Consider the following 11,586-nt stretch of genomic DNA (forward strand, 5'->3'; position numbering starts at 1 on the left):
TTGTAAATTTGTATACTAGAATTTAATTTGTAAATAGTGACTTTTGTATGAACTTTAAAAAGTTTATGAAGATTTTATTATTAAAAACATATTTTTTAGCTATTGATTTATTTGCACCACAATTGGCCAGAAGGCCCAATTACAGTGGTGAATTATAGCACAAAACAAACATTACAGATTTAATTTCTATTGCAATTAATCTCTTTTAGTGTTTCCAACCGCATCACCAGAAGTCAACAGTATTTGTTTTTTTTTTTTTTTTTTTTTTTAATCGCTGTCTCTAGTTTAGAGGTTTGTTGGCAAATTCTCTTCGTTACTAATACAGTGAATGATGAAGGAGGATTGGCATTGCTTGGCTCTAAAAATATATTTTTTTTGTTTTTTTTTTTATTGGGTTCGATTCCCCGTGAGATCACTACTGTGTGTAATGATGACGAGTTTTTTAGATTAATTAAAAAGCGTTAAATAGGTATCAATAAGGAGTTTTAAAGTCGTTTAATTCTCGAACAAATTAATAAAACAAACATCTACTTTTCGGAATATCCGGTCATCAATAGATGTCTCATCGATACGAAGATGCCACAAAACGAACCCTTAAGAAAATGCTACCGTGCATGTATCGTATACATGTATCTTAGGAAAATGTATTATTTCAGTAAGAGTATTCATTTTATACCCTCCTTAAAGTTAGCTGTCTCTCTTTTTAAGCCAATGAGAAGTTAAGGGCTAGTTAAGTAGGGTTTCAGGTGCCGTGTAGACATATTACGAGCACGCGTGTCCCGGCTTACTAAGACACGTGAGTGGCAACCCTGGAACATCCGAGACATAAAAATAGGGACCAAAAGTAGGTAAATTAAGGAGCATAAAAACGTTTTTTGTTCATCTTTTAAACATATGTAAATATTTCAATCGAAACCATATTTATTTCAATGCCTAGACTACTATATTCCATTCTATCAAATGTTATTCATTTTTATTTATTTACTTAACTTTTTATACGTGATGTTAATTGTACGTTGGCGGACTTATTGCCAAATGCCAATTTTTTCCAACCAACCATTAAAATTACAGTTTTATAATTCAAGTTGCAAAACATATTCAATAGAAAATAAAGAAGCTAAAGATATACAAAAATATAAATAATTATGTTTGTATAAATTTTATATTTGAAATACTAACTTTGTGGTTATTCATTATAATAAAATAAATAAAACAACTTACATAAACCTTGACAAAGAAGCTTTGAAAGAGGTCGGTGAAAAATAAAAATGAGTGGTTAAAAACAAAGTTGTTTTATTTATTTAATAAATTATATTTGTATTTAAATTACCTGAAATCAATAGAAAAAATGAATAAAAAGAAAAGGAGGAGAGATTAAGGAAGAAGAAGGAAATGTTTAATCAGACGTGAAACAGAGATACTATAGTATTGTGATTTAAACAGAGATATCTTTGATGGTGGATTGGAGATGATTCCACAGTCGAGCCGCATGGATACTATATATATGAGTTCACCTCTGTTGTAATAATATATTAATATCCATATTTATTTCTTTCTTGGGTTAGTTTATATCCTTATGTAAAGGATACTAGTCTATGACATCAAAGATTGTCTCCATTTTCAAATTATAAAAATAGTTTTTTTCCATTAATAAAAATGAGTTTTTGAAAAAAATATTTTTTTTTATTAGTTTACCATGAGGAATGGTTCTCTAGACCTAGAATTTCGCGGTCTCGCCTTGAAACAACATGTAAAGCAAAATTACTCTGAAAAAGAACTTTTACATTTAAGTTTGCTACCATGTAGACCAATTATATTAATTGTTGTTTGTGATGTGGGATGAACAAACAATCAAAATAATAATTTCACGATATTACTCTCTCGATAAAACCCTAGCAGCTAGTCACAGCAAACTAGTGTTACCACTAAAATCCGGAATTCGAAATCTCTCGGGATTAATTCCAATTTAATTGGCGTCCACACTATCCCAGGAAGACAAAACAGTCAGTCGGAATTTGCTGACGTGAAAACGATTTGTGAGCAAAATTTAAAGGCCATTGGCGGAGCCTTTCTACACATTATCGTGACCTTTATTGACTGGAGATTTATTTGTGAAGGCCAGCAAAAAATATTTAAGGCATAAAATTTAGGGTTAGAAATATTTCGCTGATTGCAAAATAAGCAGTCAGCTAAAATTGAAATTTTCTGGCCTCGAGTATTTGGGCGGATGAGAACGAATGTCAGCTAAGTGGCAAAAAAATAACGTAAGTTATAAATAACGTGCTGGAGTTTTAATGCATCATTTAATTTTAAGGCATTACCCAAAAAACAATGTATACTAGATCCGATTCCAACATGGCTTTTGAAAAAAACGCATTAACGCATTGTTCCAAAAGCTATAAAGAAAGCGAATGTAACTCCACTTTTAAAAAGTTCACAATTAGATGTGGAAGATCTTTCCAATTTTCACCCTATTTCAAATCTTCCCATCGTATCAAAAATATTAGAAAAAATAATTTCTCATAGGCTCATTAATTATATCGAGCAGAATTCATTATTTTCAGTAAGGCAATCGGCATACCGACGTTTTCATTCTACGGAGGCAGGAGTGATAAGAATGCTGTCTGACATTATAACGGTGGTAGACTCTGGTAATCTAGTGTTGTTGGCTCTTTTGGACATGAGTGCTGAATTTGATACTGTAGACCATAACATTTTGCTTGTGCGTCTGGAAAAAACTTATGGTATCCGTGATCAGGCACATATGTGGTTCAGTTCATATCTTAATGAAAGAGAATATGCAGTTGTGTTCAAGGGTAATAGCTCATCTAACTTTAAGGTGTCTACTGGAGTACCCCAAAGATCAGTACTTGGACCCTTCCTCTAGATAATAGAATAATCTAAGATATAGAGAATATTATCGAAGAATGTGGATTGTGGTCTCACTGCTATGCAGATGATACGCAGATTTATTTTTATTGTAAACCGAGCGAGAGAAATGTGCTTGTTGATTTGATTAATGGATGCATTGAGAAAATAGGAAACTGGATGGCTGAAAATAGACTAACACTTAATCCATCTAAAACGGAACAACTACGGATGGCTTCAGCCAGACGACAGAATTTGATTCAGGATACAGCACTACCCGATGTGAGGAGTACCGCTTTACCCACCGTTAAACTACTGGGAGTCATCTTTAATTCTGACCTTTCTCTTGACGCTCAAATTAGTAGAACGATAAGTTCATGCTTTTACCAGCTGAGACAGATGAAATGCATACGCAAAAATTTGCCAATTGATGCCGCCCGTCAATTAATAAATGCGTTTGTAGTGTCTAGAGTCGATTATTGTAATGGTATCTACGCAGGTTTACCGATGAATTAAATGACTCGCCTACATGCTGTATTAAATGCCGCAGCGAGACTTATTTTTGGAATCTCTAAATTCAGTCATATCACTCGACTACTTCAGGAATTGCACTGGCTACGTTTTCCACAGAAGGTGGAATACAAACTCTGTTGGCTTATGTATAAGTCACTGCACAACTTTGCTCCAGAATATCTAAGGGAACTCTGCATTCCAGTTGAACTAGCTGATAGACGTCTTTCGCTTAGATCAGCTACATCTACTTCGAAAGGAAAAGTTATTATACCTCTACGCAAACAGCGCACTAAATTCGGCGAACGTGCATTTGCGGTTGCAGGCCCTACGGCGTGGAATGCTCTCCCAGCAGAAATCCGAAACTGTGAGAGTGAAGTGATGTTTCGGAAGAAACTTAAAACCCACATGATCTCTAAATCATTTGAATAAATTCTTAGCATGTGGTGGAAAAGTAGTATGAAAAAGTACATTATTTTTCTTAAATTAAAAAGTTAAAGTTAAAATTAAATTTATATCTTTATATAATCACTTTGTAAAGCGCCCTTGAGGTATTATATTACGAAAATGGCGCTATATAAGTTATCCATAATTATTATCATTATTAGTATCACAATATTTATATATATATATATTAAAATATAATACACGCTAATCCATGACTACAACATTCAGATATATTCACATTTGAATATTATTCAACTAAAAAAAAAAACTGTTAGTAGATATTTTTCAATTTAAGATACATTACATTATTATGTTTTTGGTACCGCAGTGGTCTGTTTTCATTGTATAATATGAATGAGTGTATCGAATTGGCCTTACCAGAAGTTTTGTTACACACGTGGCAAAATACCAAAATAAAAGATTAACGTAGTTACCTATAACGATGGTTCGAATATAATATATAAAATGCAGATAATGTTGATTGAATCTAGCAGTGTTAATAAATGCGAATTGAATTTACGTTTGCGTTGAATGTCGTTAGCTGTGTCTTGTCAGTCTACCGGTACCGGCGCTGAACGAACGAATCTGATTTAGGTTTCCGTTTCGCGGCAGTAGGTTATGTTTTATTTTGGCGTATTGGTGGGCCTGATACTTGGTGTTGCCAGTTTCCATAGTACCTATTGTTACTTTGAATACGGATAAAAAAGTAAAATATTTTTCAGTACGTAATTACATAATTCGTTTCCTCTCATTTCGAGTTTTTATCTGAAGAGCTAAAACGCACTCCGAGTAAAAATGTATTTTTTATATTGATAAAAATAAAATTACAACCCTTTTATCTCAATAAAATACGATTATTAAAAATACAGTGTAAAGAGTTACACAAACACACTGCGAGAAACATTAATGTCACTGATAATAACGAAATTTGAGTTAACATTTTTTTAAGTATAAATATTTCTTTGAGTGGCAGTATACGCAATCTTAGTTAAATTCATTAAACCCCGAAGTCAGCAGTAGTGATAAAATAATTTGAAAATGTAATTTATTCTACACAAAAAATGTCATTTTTGTCACTTGTCTGACTTGTGTACTTAACCTCGCATTATGTCAACTCAGAAATTGGATTGTCGAAAGCAAAGTTGAAAATTTGGGGGCCAATCAAAAACGCTGACGAATATTATTAAATAAGACAGTTCAATAACTTGTAGGAATTTTGTTTACACATCGCAGAAATGAAAAAATAGAGTCGTGACTAAAAAAATAAATGAATATGGTCATTGATTGGAAATGTGTAAACTGGCATAAACAGTTAGTATTTTTTACTCTACTACGCGTTTTGCACGGCAATGTTGATGCGGCACAATGCGTCAACGCTAAATTTTAGAACACAATTTGAACCTATCGTTCTATGAAGCATAATATCTATTTGACAAGACCTCAGTGCTCACAGCCATGTTTTTTTTTTTTTTTTTAATGTTTTTTTTTGTCTTTTAAAGCAATATCGATGTGTCAAATACATTATAAATTTCTCTTGAACATGCTGTTACATTTTGTACAGAAAGTCTAAATTGTTATAAAGAAAACACTAAGTTAAAATATGACATTAGAGCGGAGTACTGTCTAGTTAGGCGACAAATTGTGAACTGCAAAAGATTTATTTAAAAAAAAAATGTAAATGAGGATATGAAAATTATCAACTCTTTCTTTTTATTTCTCTTCTCTTCAATATATGTATATGTGTATGTATGTATGTATGTACGTAAATCTCATTAAAAAATAAAATGACATGTTTAAAAATGACCGTGTTCAGATATGTGTAAGTTAAAGTGTGTCATTAGTCGGTTAAATGGTGAAGCGAGAATTGTCCATTTATTTAGCTAATGATGATATAACAGGCGATGATAGATCATAAGCTCTGTAAATGTCTAGAGTTTCATATTTTCAACCGCTGTTAAAAATATATCTTAAGCATGTCATTATTATTTGTATGTCAACTTATGTTTATGAAAATTTGCCTCGCAGCCTTTACGATCAACAAAAAGTTGACTTCCGGCGACGCTTTTGGCCGCTTCCGCCGGAAGTCCCGAGTACTGAACTCCGACACGTGCATTTCGCAGAGAACAACGGCTCTCGAAATGTGGCGCCGCAGGCTCAGGTGGGCGCAGGTTGAATAGGAAGCTTGTTTTCAGGACAGTTAAAAGTTTTTCACACAACGACAGCGCAGCGCACTTTTTATGACGTGAAACGTGAAGTCAAAACAAAAAGCGAACTAGTTTTGGTACGCTTTCAGTACTTTTCGTAATTTCTAAAAAAAAATAGGATCGTATTATCAAGGCAGTAATTTTATTATTTATTGTGTAGTTTTTTTTCTATGCTTCATGTATCCTTTGATAACTTTTCGGTGCCTAAAAATGACTTTTATTTACAATCTAATTTTATAATTTATAGTAATTCAAATGAACATTAAAGTTATTAGAGAGTTCCATAATTAAAATTATTTATATTTACTATTTTAATAGTAAAAAAAAACTATTTTATGGGAAGAATAAGAAATGTAATAGATATAAAGAGTAGTGTTCTTATTTAAAAAATAATCATACGCTCACACATAAATTGCTGTTCTTTCATTCTTTTTTTATGCAATGAAGGAGAAATGAAAAATATACAAATTCTTCAAAATAAGGCGATGAGGATTATACTCAAAAGAGATATGTATTTTAATGTAGAAATAATGCGCAAAGAAATAGGTTTGCTCACAGTTAAGCAGTAAATTAAATATACTGTATTATTAATATTAAAAGCATTTACTTTGTGGTCAAACATTTTAGTAAATGTTATTAAATATTTTTTTTATGTCTACCGGTTTCGAGACGTACCCATCTCTTCGTCAGGACACCAATTAAACCAACATGCAAACCAACATGCAAAACCCACTATACACCTTCACCATAGTTGTTGCACAAAAATATAAAAACAGCACGACATGCATTTTAATAAGCACATGCACTGATAAGGACATACATGCACGTTTGCCATATCTTTCTCGGTCAATCTCGGTTTCTGCGCCAATCAACATTCCGCATCGAAATCAATGATGCAAAAAATGATCAAAGGTACGCTGCAATTGATGTACCTATGCACCATAGGGTACGGAAAGGGAACGATAATATACTGGGATCAATTTTAAAAAGACGAGATGGGTTGTGGTCGCGTAGTTGTATCGCGAATCCCTAATCAGAAGGTCTGAAGTTCGAACCTCAGTCGCAACTTGTTTTCCATTTTCTAACACGGTTATTTGCGATTTAAAAAAATTCCATCACAGTTGAAATATTTCGGTTGATCGTTAAAAAGTCTATAAATATGCATTTTTCTTCTAAAAAAATACTACACTAAAATTCTTAATTATTTTTTACGGAGCTATTTTTTACTCTTTACTGTGTTTTTACTACACAAAACCATTTATGTAAATGCCATTAAATAAAATAAAGACAAGATTATTAGTTAAAATAATAACGAATAGGGTTTTTTTTTACAGGTAAACACTTATTTGTATTTTGCTGTGTTTCATAAAATCGTGTGTGTCACAATTTTTTTTTATTAATTTACTTTTTCCTGTCAAAGTTGCACCCTCTTTTAAAACATCCCACAAATTCTCAAGCATTATTACCACTTCGCTGATTCCTAGTCATTCATAAATATTCTTCTTTGTTCAAAACTTTTCCCTCGAATTTTACGCCTTATTTTAAAAGACATTATCTCTTCAAAATATACGTCAAATAAACCTATATGAGCATATAATAATTTAGCTACTTCCTACCTCTTTTTATAGCTTAAAATACCTTAAATGTAAAAATAAACATCATTATAAAATCATATTGATCTTTCTGTTAGTTGATTGCAATGCTTATAAAGTCATAAACATATTTAGAGATACGTTTTATGTATATGTTTTCATACAAAGTAAAAGTCTATTATTACGTAATCATTTCCAGAACTATCCGATCCCAAAAATTGTGAATGTTAAACAGTTATAAGCCCTATGTATATGCCCTGTCAAGAGTAAAATGATAGGTAATAAAGCCCTGTATATGCCTAGACTTCCATATTTCTTTTTCTCAAATGTTGTACATCTCTGTTGTAATATTTAAATCTTAATAACTCCCGTAAGCGTGAAATCTAGTACTTGTCAACAAAAATTTCGACAAATTCCAAATATTGTTGATTATCGTTTGCTAAGAAAAGAAACATAGATGATTGGCCTCGAGAGGATAGACTACACTAACGGAGAAATAAATTTAATGTTAAAAATCTCAAGTCTACAAAAACGTAGAAACAACATTGACTCCATATTTATGTTTAATTTACTGAATGGTTTAATTGATGTACCATCGTTACTGAAACAAGTGTCATTTAATGTTCCAATCCGCCGGTTGCGAAATAATAATGTGCTGTTCCTTGATCAACACAGCACAAACTATGGCTTGCATGCACCAATGTCCCGATTTGATCCCGACTCGAGACAAGATCTGGACTTTTTTGGTGTAAGTCTTTATAGACTTAAAAAATCACTAAGATAGACCGGATCATGTCTTAAGGTAGTTATTATTTTTTTTGTCCTAGCCTTAATTTTATTTAGTTTATTTTATTTTATTAGTGGCTGTACTTTTTTAAATAAATTGTTTTTACCATAGTAAGAATAGACTGCATAAGTCCGTGAATTAAATAAATAAATAAATAAACTAACTGGTCCAAGAAATTTGAAAATTGAAAAATATTTTAAGGCGTTGCCTAGTATGTAGATAAAATAGTTCAATTGAATCTCACCCACATTAATTAAAGTTTCAGCTCTTTATCTTCACAAAAATCAACAGATGGAAGAATTGAAAAAATACAGATATTCAAACATGGGCAGAATGCCTATTTTAAACAGCTAATGACAAGGTATAATTCCTGTAAATCCCTAGACTTCCATTTTCCCTTCTCTAAAATGTTCTCTGTTTCTGTTGTAATATGTATGTTGTAACATAAATGCACATATTAATAATTGTAAAAACGGAATTAATAATATTGTATTCCTTAATTAGTATTCGAGAATTGATTTTAATAGAGATTTTATTATTATTGTGCAGTATTTTATGTGGAGTAAAAATTGTTAACTGGTTCATGTTATTTATAAAATTTTTCAAATTCCTAGAAAACACTTTGTAGACCCGAAAAAATATTTAAAAATGGAACCAAAGATATTTTTCTAATTGAAAATGATAAAATCTGTTTAATCATATCATAAGTGAATCGCATTTCCTCACGTTTAAAAATCGAATGTAAAAAAAATAACTACCAATTTCACATTTTTCCACGCAGAGGACTTTGAAATTTGTGAGGGTTTGCAAAAATATTATCTTCTATTGATAAACTTTCTAAAAAAACATTCATCCAAATTCGTTCACGTTCACACGTGATTAGTTCGTTATTAATTTCGCGTGATTTAAAAAAAATAGTAGAATATTTTGTATTCGGTTGATTTTTTAACATTCCATCACGTTTTCTAAGTGACTAAGGAATGTTTTTTGATATAAAAGATACTGTTTAGAAAGAATTAGCATCCAGTTGAATAAGTAAGTTTCAACTGTTGAATTCTGAAGACAAGATGACTTCAAAGGGATATTTTGGTGCCTCTTTTGTGGTAGTTCTACTTTTGGTGCAGGTAAATATATACACTTATACGCGTATGCAGAGACAAAACTTAAGGCGAGAAAAGTACATCCTAATTTTAAATGCAGAGAATAACCCGAAGGTGAAGACAATAGAATGTACTCTCCTCACCTTAAGGTTTGTCTCTGCATACGGGTATTAATCTTTTATCTCATACGTTTGTACGGTTACACTTACTTTACTTAAAACCTTTATATGGTATTTTTTGGATGGAGCTTTCAATAAATTTTATTTTTCAGATGGTTTATTCCATACCTTGCCACAAATCATTTTATTCACCTGTCAGAAGAATCGTGGTCCAACGGTCACCTCCACAACTTATTGTAACATCCCATGTGCTGCCATCTTATCTGAAAAATCTCAATCAAGCGCCATGTCCGCCAATACCAAGTGATCCTTGCTCTCCCCCCCAACCACCACCACCTTGTGATCCTTGCCCTCCACCTCCACTCCCACCTTGTGATCCTTGTCCTCCACCTCCACTCCCACCCTATGATCCTTGCCCGTCACCTTCACCTTTATCTTGTGATCTTTGCCCTCCACCTCCACCCCCACCTTGTGATCCATGCTCGCCATCTCTACCTCAGCCTTGTGATTCATGCCCCCCACCTCTACCCCCACCTTGTGATCCTCACCCGTCACCTCTACCCCCACCTTGTGATCCTTGCCCGCAGCCTCCACCCCCAATATGTGATTCATGCCCGCCGCCACCACTCCCACCTTGTGATCCTTGCCTGCCACCTCCACTCCCACCTTGTGATCCTTGCTTACCATCACTACCCTGTTCAGCTCCGTGCTCACAAATTTGCTAAGAATGAATTATTTTCTATCTACAATTATTTGTAATTTATTTGTTATACATTATCGATGTGGTTCAAATTAATTAAACCATTACCTTGTGATTAAATTTGAGCATTTTTAATTACCACTAAATATTCCCAACTTTCTTTACATTTTTAATCACTTACCACTAAATGTTCCCAACTTTCTTTTGGAGAAAAAAACTATAAAATACCTTAACTTAGTTATTAACAACGATTAGTTGATCTTATTGCATTTAATACCTTGATACTTAACAATGAAATGAAGTATGATTGAGAGATGATGTTTTGACAGTTAAGGGGAACCCTTCTGAGAAAGGAATATGAAAGTCTAGAGGCTTACACATACACTGCCATGTTTGATCATCCATTTTTTCATGTTTTTTTTTAAAAATAGATACAGATTTGGATAGAAGTACTCGAAATAATGATAATTATTTTACAGTTCACAAAACATGCTTAGAAAAAGAAAAATACCGAGATAAAAAAGAATTGTTGGTAATTATTTTGTTATAAAACCAGCAGTAAAGATTTTCCATTTGCGGTTTATCATGTTATTGTAACATAAATATATATTAGAATAAATATTAACATAATTTATGTATTGGGATAAATAACACATAAAGCAATACTGACTACAATTCTTAAATAAGAATATATGGACAATAATAAAAAAATGTAATAAATAAAAAAACAATGTATTTATAAGAAACAAAACTACCCAGCCAACAAAAAAAGAGAATGGACCCCTTTGATCGACTTATTTAAAAATATTGAAATTTAATTATTATTATTCTGAACATAACGTACATTAAACATACATTTTATATTCATTTAGGTACCCTGCTTAAAAATTCCTAAAATGTCTTAATCTTTATATGCTAGTAAAAGGTACTTTTACAATACATAAAATATATTTATTCTTAATTTTATTATTTTTTTTATATTTATTATTTTTTTCCTCATCCTTAATTTCACACACAAATATACTCACCCACACACACACACGCACCATTTACTTGTTTTATGCTTACTGTGTATTTGTGGATATCTGTTAACGGTTTTATTATATGTTTTTTTCTTTGTACTATTTATATTTGCTATATAACTGTTGCTATCCTGAATATTTATTTAAAAAATCTTTTTCAATTGAATGCGGTTTTATATTAATCACACATCAGGACATTTTCAATTTTGCTTGATATGGTAAACAAGCATATTAATA

The sequence above is a fragment of the Micrasema longulum genome, unplaced genomic scaffold (assembly GCF_059751315.1).
Source record: "Micrasema longulum isolate JH-2025_06_02 unplaced genomic scaffold, ASM5975131v1 h1tg000979l, whole genome shotgun sequence".
Lineage (NCBI taxonomy): Eukaryota > Metazoa > Arthropoda > Insecta > Trichoptera > Brachycentridae > Micrasema > Micrasema longulum.